Source organism: Phyllopteryx taeniolatus, chromosome 14, assembly GCF_024500385.1.
Source record: "Phyllopteryx taeniolatus isolate TA_2022b chromosome 14, UOR_Ptae_1.2, whole genome shotgun sequence".
NCBI classification, from domain to species: domain Eukaryota; kingdom Metazoa; phylum Chordata; class Actinopteri; order Syngnathiformes; family Syngnathidae; genus Phyllopteryx; species Phyllopteryx taeniolatus.
The window spans coordinates 747,397-763,784 of NC_084515.1; the positions used below are offsets into that span (position 1 = coordinate 747,397).

The following is a 16,388-nucleotide window of genomic DNA, read 5'->3' on the forward strand; positions in this document are numbered from 1 at the left end:
GTAGGTATGTGTGTGTATGTGTGTGTTATCATTTCCACTACGGGAATGATCCGATTTCACTTAATTGGTGTGAAAATGTCCTTTTTTATTACAAATAATGTAACTTTCACCGGCATCTGCTCAATAGAGGGCGCTAGAGCGCCTCCCCACCATGCACAGTGGTCACCAGGTTACTAATTATAACATAAATATTGATAGTAAATTCAAAATATGTTGAAATATATATCTGCAATTGGCTGGCGACCAGTTCAGGGTGTACCCAGCCTTCGCCCAAAGATAGCTCAGATAGGCTCCAGCACACCCACAACCCTAGTGAGGATAAGCGGTACGGAAAATGGATGGATGGATGAAATATATCTATTTTTAGATGAACGGGACGAATAGTACTTAATGATGAGTAAAGATGTTTAACTCTCGTTAAAAGTTTGACATGCGCAATAGTCACGTTGGGATTCAATATTGCAGCACCCGAGCTGGCCGACGTCACATCCTTGCCCGGGATCTATGCCTGCATCACAAAAACAAAGTCTGGAAATTCTTTGAACTCATCGCACTGCTCTGTGATTGGTTAGTTCCATGTCATGGGGTTTATGGATGTCATGGTGTCGGTGTTTTTAGTTGTTTTTTTTTTTGGCAAAATGGTTTTCTCCGGGTACTCCGGTTTCCTCCCAAATTCAAAAACATGCATTGTAGGTTAATTGAAGAGTCTAAATTGCCTGTAGGTGTGAATGTGAGTGACAATGGTTGTTTGTCTATACGTGTCCTGCGATTGGCTGGCGACCAGTCCAGGATGTACCCTGTCGCTTGCCTGAAGTCAGCTGAGATAGGGACCAGTACACCCGCAACCCTAGTGAGGATAAGCGGCACGGAAAATGGATGGATGGATGGTTTGTTGCGCAGTCTGGGGGTGTGAGATTGCCAACACACATCCATCCCATCCCCGTCTGGTGACCTTGGTCTTTTTTTTTTTTCAGTTTACTATATTAATATAGGCAATTATATACATGTCCATTTTTCGCAAATTTTTGCTGTTCGCATCAGGGCTTGGTCCCGAAGCAGTTGTTTGTGGGGACCGTGTTTCAAAGCGGGTCTGGTGAGGACCACCTGACTTCAACTGTGTCTTACACTGTGGCTTTGGAGCTTTGACGCTTTGACAGCGGGCTTCATTCATAATGCATGTCGCCGCGACAGGAGTGCGCATATAAAATATTTCCCATCAAATACCAGACACTAAACTGTGTCCCTCTAGCACTACCTGAGGCACACTCACAAACACACAAACAAATATACACTTGTTCAAATATTCAGCAGGAAGTTTCCTAGTCACTCTAACATACTATATAGCTTGTGTATTCAATGTCCCTCTAAATAACTACACAATTTATTTTAAAACCCCTGGAAAGTGAATTCAGAGATTTGTTTCCAAATACATTATGAATATTTGAAGATTATTGATGAAAACGTGCAAAAACCGACAGTTATATGGTCTTAAATTGTATTTATCAGGGCTGATGGTTGCATGTACACTGCAAAAAATGCCATCATGTCTGTTATACTGTACATAAACAAGATGGTGGTCACATCCATCTTGTTGAACCACACTCATGCATGGCCTCGGGCACTCGTTGATGGATGTCTGCGTGGAAACATCACTCCTTGACACACATAACCACCGCGTGTGGCATTATTACACCGGCGCCTTCCTACCGCAATCATCGCTCAAATGTATTCTGTCACCCGCGACGACCAGTCGTCTTTTTATTTTGACCCGGAATACTCGTCATGACTTATGACAGGTGGAAAGTGACTTATGAAGAAGAAGAAGAAGGAGACCATAAATGACAGCGTGTCGTGCTCTGACTTGAAGATTTAAAACATACATTGCGAAACTAAATTAGGGCTTCCTTTATTACTGTTATTTGGATGATTTATTGATGGACATTGTACAAAAAGTCAGCATTTACACCTAAAAATTATGCTAGAGCCCCTCTTGTGTCATGGAAACTGGGTTAGGTATCCTCAAACAAAAATGATCTTTAAAAAATGTCTGATCCCAGAAAATGTTAAACGTAGGTTTTTACACAACGCAATTCATGAAAATTACATTAGAAGAATCCTTTTTGCCAGGGCCATTTGCAGGCTGCAATACATCTTTTTGATTACTTAGATATGCTGCCTGGAACGTTACAAAAAATAAAAAATAATAGGCTCAGCAACTCACAGTAAGTTTTTCAATCAACATGATATTTGGCAGACATGTCTATCATAATATCACACACGAAAAAGTCTCACGGACCCACACCTGGAATTGAACAGGAAGTCAGCAGTTTGAAGCAGTCATTTTGCAATCAGTGGCTCCTGTTGAAAAATCATCCCCTGACAACGTTTTCTCCATTCAACTTGAAAATGGGTGGACATGTCTATCATAATTGGACGCATGTAAAAGTCTGAAAGGCCCATGCCAGGAATTCAGCAGAAAGTTGGCCATTTTAGTTTGAAGCCACCTTTTCACACTCAGTCCCACCCCTTGTAAAGTTTTTTTTTTTTTTTTAATAATCCCTGAGACCAGCTTCACCAATCCACATGAAATTGGGGGGCATGTCTGTCATAACAGGATGCATGAAAAGTCTCAAGGACCCACGTTAGAAATTGAACAGGGAGTCGTCCATGTTAGTGAGAAGCAGCAATTTTGGCTAAATTCCAGGAATTCACCCAAAGGAGCCCCAAGAAGAAGCATGTATCCTTGACAGATGGGCGATGCTAAATTTCTAATCTATTTTGATAACGCCATCTAATGGGGGCTGAGCGTAGCATTAAAATTTTATGGGCATTTGGAGGATTCGTGATGGAAAAGGTCATCACTGTTTTGTTGCTTTAATGTATACTTTCTGTTTTTACCACATTCTAATTAGGCCACAAAAATCACATTGTTTGTACGAACATTATCTTGTCATTATGAGACATCAGCTGTGTAAGATGATAAATAGGTCCATCCTTTCTCAAAGTATTTTATTGCAGACTCATTGCAGACTGCTTGGCAATTAATTTGATTTGATCCATTGATCAGATGCGTCTATATGAGGGCTGTGAAAGCCCAACGAGTTGAGTTTCAGTGTGAGCAGCAATCACCTCGCTCACGGGCGATCCATCCATTTTGCATCCATCAGAGTTGATTAGACACAAGAGACGCCTGAAGCTTCTCACACCTCGAACCCTTCTCCTCCTCATTCTCCTGTCGCCTTTTGTCGGGACTATGATTGAAAGCGCCGCACCTTGATTCCGGGCATCACTCTCGAAATAAAAATGAGGCGAGGCGGGTGGAAAATTGAACATGTTGTCAGGCCCCAAGTAGCTTTTTTGAGGGTGATTTAGGACTTGTGGGTTGCTCTTGATTAGCATCGTAGCAAGCTTGGCGACGTGAACAAGGTGAATGTTCGCCGAAGTTACTGCTGCTGGGAGAATGTTACACTTTTTTTTACAGTCTTTATATAGAGGGCATGATTATTATAGCCTTTTGAAATATGATAGAGGGAGTTCACATCTTCAGACAGCTCAAACTTGTATTTTATGTACGGTAAGGAGACATGGTGGTAGTGCCTCATTGGGCCATACGATAAGTGGAGTGTTACGGGAGGATTAACATGCATCCAGCAGGCATTATGGAGAGATACTGAAGCATGCCGATGCTAATGCGAAACATCTGCGTAAGAGTAAGAGTAGAAATGTTTGAGAAAAAGCTAAAAAACCCACAAAAGCTTTAATCACACATTGACGAAGCTTCAGGACCAGCACTATTTTTCTCCCACACGCAATGCTGTAAATTCAAATTATTTACAATTTATCGTTGCCCATTTATCTAGTATATAAGGTTTACATTTGGTAACAATTGGGAGAAATCTCTGAAAGGAATTGAAGGAACCTTGGAAATGGCCGAAGTGACAGATTTCCTGTCTTTTCCAGCATGGCTTGTTGAGATTTTCTTTTGTAGGTCTACTCATAATATACAATGTCGACTCAAATTCATGTTGCTCAGTGAAACTGGCTCTGAGGGATGAATCTTTAAAAGATTCTAAGTGGTGCTACAGAGCAAATCTTTGTGGGTTACGCCTGCAATCTCTACCAAATGTCAATTTTCACTAGGTTCAATACATCTGTAAAATTAGTTTTTTTAAAACTCAACATTTAATTTGCATTGCATTTGTATTGTGTATCAGACGGTCCATACAGTAAAGTGAGGATGTGCCACACAAAGAAAGACAGCAACACACACAAACACAGTGTTGCTTTTGGCCTGTACGAGGGTCCGCACGTGTCAAATGTTGGCACCAAAGCTGCTCGGTGCCAAGCGGTGAGGGCTCAGAGTGAAGGCGAGGCCTGGCCCAGGTCCAACAGTGAAAGCCCCCAAGAGGAAATTTCAAACAGCTGTCCTGAAAAATATAGCGTGTGAGGAATGCAAGCAACTGAGTTCTTTTCCCAGCATTCTGGAGAACATATCAACCAAAATGTGCATCCTAAACTTTCTCTTGGACTATATTCAATATACAAGTATGACATCATACAATAAAGTCAACTTTATTGAATAGATCTCATGGCATCTGCTATGAGATGTTTTTTGGCATGTTTTTGAGTCCACAATATTTTATTTAGGCTGTTGGCGTCTGAGGGTAAGTAAAGCTATGCTAAACTCATATTTGGGGTAAATTAGCTAAAAAATGTGAGGCAAAGCTAAGCTAGCACTCATTGTTTAGGCTATTTTAGCCTTTAAGTGTAAACAAAGCTATGCTAAATTGTGATAATTAGGTTATGTTAGCTAAAACTTAGCTATCTCACATTGTTTAGGCTATCTGAGCCATCCAGTGTAAATCAAGCTAGCTAAACTGTGATATTGGCTATAATTTTGCGTGAATCTAAGGGGGAGTGCATTATTCATCTATTTATTTTTAATTTATTTGTTCAAACCAAAATGGCAAACTTTCTGTTCAATTTAATGCATGGGTCCTTGAGACTTTTTTGTGTATCCTATTATGATAGAAATGGCCACCAAATTCCAAGTTGATAGTGAAACTGATGACAAGTGTCTACTTAGTGCAAAATGGTTGCTTCAAATAAAGATTGCCAAATTCCTGTTCAACTCCAAGCATGGGTCCTTGAGACTTTTCCTTGCGTCATATTACGATAGACAATGTATTTGTTCAAACCAAAATGGCAAACTTTCTGTTCAATTTAATGCATGGGTCCTTGAGACTTTTTTGTGTATCCTATTATGATAGAAATGGCCACCCAATTCCAAGTTGATAGGTGAAACTGATGACAAGTGTCAACTTAGTGCAAAATGGTTGCTTCAAATAAAGATTGCCAAATTCCTGTTCAACTCCAAGCATGGGTCCTTGCGTCATATTACGATAGACATGTTTTTTCATATTGATTGCAAAAACTGATGTCAAAGGCTGATTATTTTAACTTTCCTCGGGTTGTCAGCCACAACTGAGTGTGAAATGGCTGCTCCAAAGAAATATTGCAGACTACCTGTTCTATTGGAGTCATGGGTCCTTGAGACTTTTTCTCATGTCATATTATAATTGCCATGTCTGCAGAATTTCACGTCTATTGGAGATACTGGTGTGAGAGGCTGATTTTTTTCAAAGTTTTAAGCAGGCGCAAATGAGTGCAAAATGGCTGCTTCTAACCAAAATAGATGTCTTCCTGTTGAGTTTCATATATGGGTCCTTGAGACTTTTTCTTGTGTCATATTATAATTGACGTCTGCTGAATTTCATGTCAATTGGAGATACTGGTGTGAAGGGTTGAATTTTCCAGGGGGTGTGACTGATTGCGTGCTTGCGTTTGTGTATTAAAAGGTTGTCTTATTTTTAAATGTATATATTTACACACACACACACACAGCAGTGTATGTGTATGAGAAGCCTGCACGTTGCCGTTACTGCTCGCCGAGACTAATGGATCACTGTCACTGACTCCTGTAATTACTGCGACGTGACTGTGTCATTACACCAACGCCACCCTCCTTACATTCTGTGTGTGTGTGTGTTTGTGTGTGTGTGAAGCCCTACTGCGGGGATGCATAAGTGCATATATTGATGTCAATACACAGCAAATAGACAAGAAAATAACATGTTTTGTCTCTTACTATTTCCGTCATTTTTGGCCGAGTCATGTTTGCCAAACATTTCATGAGCTTTCTCTCCTTGGGGAAGTCAAGCAAAGGCCAGTTTATTTTTGATAGCATGTCAGCCAAACAATAACACTGTGAAATATTGAAATTGTGTATCATCAATATCAGACCTTGCACAGTATAAAATGTCAGAAACGTTATACAGTAGAAGGCTGAGATGCTTTAAAAGACAAATGTTTTTAATAAGTATTAGAAAAAGTCTCCATGTGGCTCGAATCTAAGCACAGATTGCAAAACTCTGCTTCAGCATGTTTTGTTGGGACTCTGGGCTCTACTCCTTGATAAATTTTTGTTTGAAATTTTTATTGATTTGATTTGGATTGCCTGATTTTAATCTGGATTATAAAATTTTTGATGTGGATCAAATCCAAGCACAGATCTCACAACATAACACATTAACCTTGACTTTGAGCTCTACTGGCTGGCTTGAGTCAGGAGATTCAGTTAATCTGGATCATATATTGTCGATGTGCACGTGGATCAAACAAACAAAACGCATCAATTGTGATTCATCATCATCTCTCATTGGGATTCACGGCTCTACTTACTAACCTGAGTCAATAGATTGCATTTTATCGATTGATTTTTAATATATTATTTGTATAATAGTTCATATAAATTGATATTCCATGTTTAAAAGAAAGCAAAAAGAACAATGTTGTCATCATAAATTGTTTGTTCTCGCTTTTACAATCACTCGCACATGTGACGCTATTCCTCTTGTTTCTCCGCCAAGAACGGCGAGAACTGAGGAAATAAATCCTTGATTGAGGAGAGCTCATCCCGGGCTGCGAGCTCGTCCTTGAGCTGCTCCAAAAGCCCGTTTAAAAACATACCCCTTAATGCGACGTCATCCCACCCGCATTCACTCGCAAGAATTCTGTATTCCACTGAGTAAGAAGCCACTGAACTAGAGCCCTGAGAGAGCGTAAGGAGGCGGCGAGTGGCTTCCCTGTCCTGAAGGGGGTGATCAAAGACTTTCTTTAGTTCGGCGGAAAAGGAGTTAAATGACGCAACCGGGGAGAGTTGTGCAATAACCTGATTGCCCATTTAGCTGCTTTTCCGTGTAGGAGGTTAGTGACGAATGTGACCTTGGATTGTTCGGTGGGGTAGCTTAATGGTTGTACATTGAAAACTAGGGAGCAATTTAGAAAAAATTGGCTGCCTGCACCTAAGTCCTGGGGGTAGGGCTCGAGCGGCGGGACATGAGGCTCTTTGTACAGGAGGCGGGATGGATTGGATACTGCAGGCTCGGAAGGAGTACTCACGGGAGGAAGGTCGCGCTGAATTTGGGACGAAAGGAGGGATACTTGTCGAGTGAGAGTGTTCAATGAGTCCATGATCTCGCAGAGAACTTTGTCCTGTCTTCCTATGCGGTCGCCTTGGAGGCTGAGTGCTTCTCTTACTTAACGCCTCTGGGGTTGCTGGGTCCATGCTGGCCAGAGTATTCTGTCACGATACGATAGACCCAGAAGCAGGCGGAGGCTGAAGAAGTTCATTGAGAAGAGATTCGGAGGTGGATCCTTGAGGGTTACTGGCGGCTTGTCGAGACAGTGAGCGTGCGGCAGGCGGTGGCGTGAGCAGGTGGAGGCCTTGGTGGCATGCTGGAAGAGGTCAGCAAGGCAGGGAACAGGGAAGGAGCACTGAGGACAAGGAAGAACATTGAGGTCAGAAATATTGCGAGGACTGCCGCAGCTTACGAGTAAGTTGCGAGCCGGTGTACCACGGGTGAACGTTAATACTCAGTGGAGTCTTGGATCTAGCAGGCTTAAATGCAGGTGACAATGAAGGCTGATTGACAACAGGTGCGCGGCCGAGGTGGTGCTGATTAATGGGAAGAGAGAGGGAGGGGGAGGGGCGCAAAGCACCACCCAAGCTCCAACAAGGGCACTACTCATGACATAAACTCCTTTACTGAAATAACAAAAAAAGCTATCAATCAATTCATCAAGATCTCAATTGACCTGTCTCTATTTAGAGCTTTTTTACATCACAGCGTCATCGGCGGAGATTGAAAAAAATAACAAGGCAATTTTCACAAAACAAGGAGTAGTAAACACAGATATCTCTTTTCAAATGTAGGGAGTAAAAGCACAAGGTTGACAGAAAAATAAAAACTCAAGTACATATGCCAGAAACATTGACTTAAGTACAGCAACGAAGGACATTGGTACCTTGACTTTTATTTGTTCCTTCACCCAGCTTGTACCTCAATTTACCTGTATATTAAATACATTTTCCCCAATTGAATAAATTGAAATGTCATTAATACATTCCAGCCCCCCCAACGAATCCCAATTATTTTTGTTTTAAATGAAGGAAAATAACACTTTACTGTATAAAAACATCATAAAAGAGATTGTAACAAACACAAATTGGTTTTATAAAGTGTAATTACTGTTTGCACTGTTGTATTTGTGTGTTGGGTGTATGCCTTTAAGGGGCGTGGGCTATTCGAAAACCAAACCGTGACCATTGGCTCACCACCTGTGGGAGGGGCCATAGGGGTCAGGTGCATTGTGAGCTGGGCGGTGGCTGAAGGCATGGACCTTGGCGATCTGATCCCCGGCTACAGAAGCTGGCTCATGGGATGTGGAAGGTCACCTCTCTCCTCTCTGGTAGGGAAGGAGCCCGAGCTGGTGTGTGAGGTCGAGAAGTTCCTACTAGATATAGGTTGGCTCGCCTCCACACAAGGTTTGGGCTCTGGTACTAGTCCTCTTGAGAGGGGTTGGACTCTCTTCCACTCTGGAGTTGCCCACGGTAAGAGACGCAGAGCAGGTGTGGGTGTCCTTATTTCCCCCCGGCTCGGCACCTGTACATTGGGGTTCACCCCAATGGACGAAAGGTTAGCCTCCCTCCGACTTCAGGTGGGGGGACGGGTCCTGACTGTTGTTTGTGCCTATGCAGTTCAGAGTACTCACCAGTTTTGAAGTCCTTCGAGGGGGTGCATGAGAGCGCTCCCAATGGGGACTCGATCGTTCTGCTGGGGGACTTCAATGCTCACGTGGCCAATGACAGTGAGACCTGAGAGGCCGTGATTGGGAGGAATGGCCGGTCCGATCAGAACCCGTGTGGTTTTCGTCCTGGCCGTGGAACAGTGGGCCAGCTCTACACCCTCGGCAGGGTCCTCGAGGGTGCATGGGAAGTTGCCCAACCAGTCTACATATGTTTTGTGGACTCGGAGAAAGCGTTCGACTGTGTCCCTCTGGGAGTCCTCTGGGGGGTGCTTCACGAGTAAAGGTCCGCATTGGTGGCAATAAGTTGGATTTGTTTCCAGTGAAGGTTGGACTCCGCCAGGGCTGCCCTTTGTCAGCAATTCTGTTCATAACTTTTATGTAATGAATTTGTAGGCGGACCCGAGCTGTGGAGGGCGTCCGGTTTGGTCACCCCAGTATTGCATTTCTGTTTTTTGCAGATGATGTTGTTCTGTTGGTTTCATTAAACCGTGATCTCCAACTCTCACTGGAGCAGTTCGCAGCCAGGTGTGAGGCAGTTGGGATGAAAATCAGCACCTCCAAATCTGAAACCATGGTCGTCAGTCAGAAAAGGGTGCAGTGCCCTCACTAGGTCGGGGATGAGACCGCCCCAGGTGGAGGAGTTCAGGTATCTTGGAATCTTGTTCACAAGTGAGGGAAGAATGGAACGGGAGATCGACATGCAGATCGGTGCAGCGTCTGTAGTGATGTGGACTTTGTATCTATCCGTTTTGATGAAGAAGGAGCTAAACAGAAAGATGAAGCTCTCAATTTACCAGTCGATCTACGTTCCTACCCTCACCTATGGTCACGAGCTTTGGGTCTTGACCGAAAGAAGAAGATCCAGATACAAGCTGCCGAAATGAGTTTCCTCCGCATGGTCTCCGGGTTCTCCCTGAAAGACAGCGTGAGAAGCTCGGTCATCTGGGAGGGGCTCAGATTAGAGCCGCTGCTCCTCCACATTGAGAAGAGCCAGATTAGGATGCCTCCTGGACGCCTCCCTGGTGAGGTGTTCTGGGCATGTCCCACCGGGAGTAGACCCCGGGGACGACCCAGGACACGCTGGAGAGACTATGTCTCTCGGCTGGCCTGGGAACACCTCTAGATACCCCCAGAAGAGCTGGATAAAGTGGCTGAGAAGAGGGAATACTGGGCTTCCCTGCTAAAGCTACTGCCCTCGTGACCTGACCTCAGGTAAGTGGAAGAAAAGAGATGGATGCATGGTCTATTCGAGTTGGCCAGATTAGTCTGCGTGTGAGCATCTAAGCTTGAGTTGTGGTCTCCACCAGCTCCTTGCGAGTGTTCTCATTTTGTATTTGTGTGTTTGACTGTTTGTCCCGTTCAGTGACTGTGCCTCTCCTTGCCCACATGTGAGAGCATTACAGTACTTTAATTTCTCAATTTTCTTTCACTTCACTCAGGTGGCAGCGTAACTGAAGCTTGCTCGCACCTCAAATTTTGACTCACAACACCAAATAAATCGACGAACCAACAGTTTGTAACTTGAAAAGCTAATAAGATGGTAAATCAAGGTACCACAGTATTGTACTTCATTACAACCCCAATTCCAATGAAGTTGGGACGTTGTGTTAAACATAAATAAAAACAGAATACAATGATTTGCAAATCATGCTCAACATATATTTAATTGAATACACGACAAAGACAATATATTTAATGTTCAAACTGATAAACTTGATTGTTTTTAGCAAATAATCATTAACTTAGAATTTTATGGCTGCAACACGTTCCAAAAAAGCTGGGACAGGGTCATGTTTACCACTGTGTTACATCACCTTTTCCTTTAACAACATTCAAAAAACGTTTGGGAACTGAGGACCCTAATTGTTGAAGCTTTGTAGGTGGAATTCTTTCCCATTCTTGCTTGATGTACAGCTTCAGCTGTTCAACAGTCCGGGGACTCCGTTGTCGTATTTTATGCTTCATAATGCGCCACACATTTTCAAGAGACAGGTCTGGACTGCAGGCAGGCCAGTCTAATATAGACCCAGAGGACACGACCTCCGCAATTTCCAAAAACAATTTGAAATGTGGACACAGAACACTTTTCCACTTTTCATCAGTCCATCTTAGATGAGCTCGGGCCTAGAGAAGTCAGCGGCGTTTCTGGGTGTTGTTGCTAAATGGCTTTTCCTTTGCGTAGTAGAGTTTCAAGTTGCACTTACGGATGTAGCGCCGAACGGTATTTACTGAGAATGGTTTTCTGAAGTGTTCCTGAGCCTATGTGGTGATATCCTTGACACATTGATGTCGGTTTTTGAGGGATAGAAGGTCACGGGCATTCAATGTTGGTTTTCGGCCTTCCCGCTTGCATGCAGTGATTTCTCCAGATTCTCTGAACCTTTTGATGATATTATGGACCGTAGATGATGAAATCCCTAAATTCCTTGCAATTGTACATTGAGGAACATTGTCCTTAAACTCTTCGACTATTTTCTCATGCACTTGTTCACGCCCCATCTTTGCTTGTGAATGACTGAGCAATTCAGGGAAGCTCCTTTTATACCCAATCATGGCACCCACCTATTCCCAATTAGCCTGTTCACCTGTGGGATGTTCCAAATAGGTGTTTGATGAGCATTCCTCAACTTTCTCAGTCTTTTTTGCCACCTGTCACAGCTTTTTTTGAACGTGTTGCAGCCATAAAATTCTGAGTTAATGATTATTTGCTAAAAACAATAAGGTTTATCAGTTTGAACATTAAATAGCTTGTCATTGTAGTGTATCCAATTAAATATGTTGAACATGTTTTGCAAGACATTGTATTCTGTTTTTATTTATGTTTAACACAACGTCCCAACTTCATTGGAATTGGTGTTGTACTTCCCACACTGGTAATTGTGCAACAACAGAGTCATGGTATCATGGTCACAAGTTCACCTGATAGAGGATTTCTGACTTTGAACAAATGTGTGATCAAAGGCAAACATTGTGAGTTAGCGACATGTTTTAAACGAAGAGCAACAACAACTACACAACAACACTGATGGTTGTGTTTGAGACTTAAAAGAAAGCTGAAAAAATATCTCACAAGTTCAGGAACAAATCTGCACTTTGTTCTCCTGTGATTCAAACACACTATATGTTCCAAACAGGACTCAAAAACAGTGAATAGATCAGCCATCCAATTTGACATTCTTATTTTTCTCTTTATTGTCATTTCCATAAATAACATGATCAAATTTTGGCAGCCTTGAATTTCTTTTGAAATATATTTTACAGAGATACAATATTAATATGATCCTATTTATGCAAATAACGTATGTATATGTATTTAGTTTTTTATTCTTGGGAAAATTTACTGGCGGCACGGTGGACGACTGGTTAGAGCGTCTGCCTCACAGTTCTGAGGACCAGAGTTCAATCCCCGGCCCAACCTGTGTGGAGTTTGCATGTTCTCCCCGTGCCTGCGTGGGTTTTCTCCGGGCACTCCGGTTTCCTCCCACATCCCAAAAACACGTGTGGTAGGTTGATTGAAGACTCTGAATTGCCCGTAGGTGTGAATGTGAGTGTGAATGGTTGTTTGTTTAAATGTGCCCTGCAATTGGCTAGCTTATTGAGGAAAGGTTATGGAGCTAGTCCTGGATGTGTTGGCAGGCGGCGGCGTGGACAAGTGGCAGGCAGTGGACAGAACAGGCGGCTGGCTTGGTGGCAGGAATGATGTGAGTCAGGAACACACAGGGGAGCACGGGAACGAGGAGACACAAGAGTTAACAAGGGAAGCGAGGAACAGCATAGCTTACTTGAAAAAAGGTGGGCCGTGGCGAGGATTTCCGGGAACAGGCAGCTTATATACACCGGTGGTGATGAGGCTGATTGAAGACCGGTGCTGTAAACAGAGGGGAGGGGGCAGAGAGAGGACACAAGCGCCCTCCCGACTCCAATACTGGAACTGCACGGCAGTATATGACCTATATCCATCCTCTTTAATGCCTTTCTAACTACCCCCTTACTAATCATTGCCACTTCCTGGGCCACTACACTTGCCTCTTCTACTCTCCCTTCTCTCTCATTTTCCTCATTCATCAACTCCTCGAAGTATTCTTTCCATCTATCTAACACACTACTGGCACCAGTCAACATATTTCCATCTCTATCGTTAATCACCCTAACCTGCTGCACATCCTTCCCATCTCTATTCCTCTGTCTGGCCTACCTGTATCGATCCTTTTCTCCTTCTTTAGTGTCCAACCTGCCATACATGTCATCATATGCCTCTTGTTTGGCCTTTGCCACCTCTACCTTTGCCCTATGTCGCATCTCAATGTATTCCTACTTCTTCTTAGCTAACCTTTTTCCTTGTATGATTTCCTGTACTGTGAGGTTCCACCACCAAGTCTCCTTCTCTCCTTTCCTGCCAGAAGATACACCAAGTACTCTCCTGCCCGCCTCTCTGATCACCTTGGCTGCAGTGGTCCATTCTTCTGGAAGCTCCTCCTGTCCACCGAGAGCCTGTCTCACCTCTTCCCGAAAAGCTGCACAACACTCGTCCTGTCTCAGCTTCCACCACATGGTTGTATGCACTGCCTTTGTCTTCCTAATCTTCCACCCCATCACCAGAGTCACCTTACACACCACCATCCTATGCTGTCTAGCCACACTCTCCCCTACCACTACCTTACAGTCGGTAACCTCCTTCAGATTACATCATCTGCATGTAGTCCACCTGCATGCTTCAACCTCCGCTCTTGTAGGTCACTCTATTGCTCCTAATCATCATGTCAACCAATTCCTGAGATTTTCCTGTCATAGTCCCAACATTCAAAGTCCCCACATTCAGTTCTAGGTTCTATGCTTTCCTCTTCTCTCTATGCCGAAAAACCCGCTTTCCCACCTCTTCTTCGACTTCGACCCACAGTAGCTTACCTTCCACCGGCGCCCTGCAGGTTGACGGCGCCGTTGGCGGACATTGTTAACCCAGGCCACGACCGATCCGCTATGGAATTCTTTGGATGAACACTCATATTTGTTTGGCAAAGTTTTAAGCCGGATGCCCTTCCTGACGCAACCCTCTGCATTTATCCGGGCTTGGGACCGGCCTACAGTTTGCAATTTTCCACAATTAATGTGACCTATGACCTGTAAAAACTCCATCCATCCATGCATTTTCTGAGCCACTTCTCCTCACTTGGGTCACGGACGTGCTGGAGCCTATCCCAGCTATCATCAGGCAGGAGGCGGGGTACACCCTGAACTGGTTGCCAGCCAATCGCAGGGCACATACAAACAAACAACCATTCACACTCACAGTCACACCTACGGGCAATTTAGAGTCTCCAATTAATCCATGTTTTTGGGATGTGGGAGGAAACCGAAGTGCCCGGAGAAAACCCACGCAGGCACGGGGAGAACATGCAAACTCCACACAGGCGGGGCCGGGGATTGAACCCCGGTCCTCAGAACTGTGAGGCTGACGCTCTAACCAGTCGACCACCATGCCGCCTGTAAAAACTCAATTGAAAAAAATATGTATTTTAGGAAAAGGCTTCTACAACATCCATCCATTTTCAACACCGCTTATCCCTTTAGAGAGTTCCCCTCTTTTAAAGACTTTCTTTCAATTGACCTGTACAGGTTATAGGTCACAATAATGGTGGAAAACATTTTGAAATATTTTTTAATCTTGGTCTATTTTTTTATACCACAAAACCTGATACTTGAACAGGGGTGTAAAGACTTTTTTATGTACTGTACACTATAGGTCTGTCAGCCACTCAGTCCATAAATAGGTAGGTAGATTGATGGATGTATAGGCAATAGCTGATCAATAGACCCGTGTATATTGGAACACTAAATGTCGTTAAGAGGTCACCGCCACATAACAAACCAACGTCTTCTAAGAAACATGGGCAGAGCTCGCAGAACTCCTCGGCGAGCTCATCCATCGTCCTTTACGTTTATGTTTGGGCTTTTGTCAAGATAAGCCGATTTTCTCCCAATCAGCATCCATCAATATGGCAGAAAGTGTTACTGATTCCTGTTTTCAGTTCAAAATGGTCAAAGGACAAGATCCATTCTGGATCATCTGCCGCTCCCAATGCGATTAGTCACTTTTCAGGACATCTTGTATTCATCTTAGGGAATATTTGAAATTCTCTGGAGGGTTTTACATCAAAATTAAAAATTTATCTCTTTATGTGGTATGGAAACATACTTGGAAATGGATGCCTCAAGAACAAAAAGAAAATGATTACCTCATTGAGAACGGTATCGTAAAATATTTTATTGCTCTTTAAAATCACAATAAAGTTATTTCATGTCCTCCAATAATGGCTCATACATATATATATATATATATATATATATATATATATATATATATATATATTAGGAAAAGCCTTCTACAACATCCATCCATCCATCCATTTTCAACACCGCTTATCCTGGTTAGGGTCGCGGCCGTGCTGGAGCCTATCCCAGCTGACTCTGGGCAAGAGGCAGGGTACACCCTGAACTGGTCGCCAGCCAATCGCAGGGCACATATAAACAAACAACCATCCGCACTCATATTCACACCTACGGGCAATTTAGAGTTCTCTAGCAGATGTGCTAACCAGTCGGCCACCGTGCCGCCATCTATAAATCCATCCACCCATTTTCTGAGCCGCTTATCCTCACAAGGGTCACGGGAGTGCTGGAGCCTATCCCAGCTATCAACGGGCAGGAGGCAGGGTACACCCTGAACTGGTTACCAGCCAATCACAGGGCACATTCACACCTCTGGGCAATTTAGAATCTTCAATTAACCTACCAAGCATGTTTTTGGGATGTGGGAGGAAACCCACGCATGCACGGGGAGAACATGCAAACACCACACAGGAGAGGCCGGGAATTGAACCCCGGTCCTCAGAAATGTGAGGCAGACGCTCTAACCAGTCGTCCACCGTTCCGCCCGTCTATAAATCAATTAATTAATTTTATTCAATGTCACGACATTAAGTTGTGTTTCTATGTCACTGCTTGTATATGTGGTGGTTGCCAATTCATTAAATGGTACTTTCGCCATTTCTATACAAATTTGTAGAGGGGCGGGGCTTTCACCAAAGGAGAACCCATCGGATTTTGGGGGGAAATTTGCCAGTTTTTTTAAAAAGGGACATGTTATGAAAATTTTACTTTTTAATGTTTATATACAAATAGTTGTGTGTCTAGAGTGCCTTCCCACCCATCAAGTATTACTCTAACCCTAAACCAACCAA

The 16,388-nt window shown here is 43.5% G+C and overlaps 1 long non-coding RNA gene across 2 annotated transcripts; it reads right to left on the bottom strand.

Moving 5' to 3' along the window:
• Window positions 1-1,931: 1,931 nt before the first annotated feature.
• On the bottom strand, window positions 1,932-15,447 carry LOC133489419 (uncharacterized). 2 transcript variants are annotated; one of them, XR_009791897.1, is made up of 3 exons: window positions 12,933-15,436; window positions 7,462-7,836; window positions 1,932-4,427 (listed from the first exon to the last, which is right to left on the bottom strand). It is a non-coding gene; the product is annotated as an uncharacterized LOC133489419 (long non-coding RNA). The 2 variants fall into 2 exon arrangements; XR_009791896.1 differs by lacking the exon at window positions 1,932-4,427 and having other exon boundaries at window positions 6,211-7,836; window positions 12,933-15,447.
• Window positions 15,448-16,388: the final 941 nt, after the last annotated feature.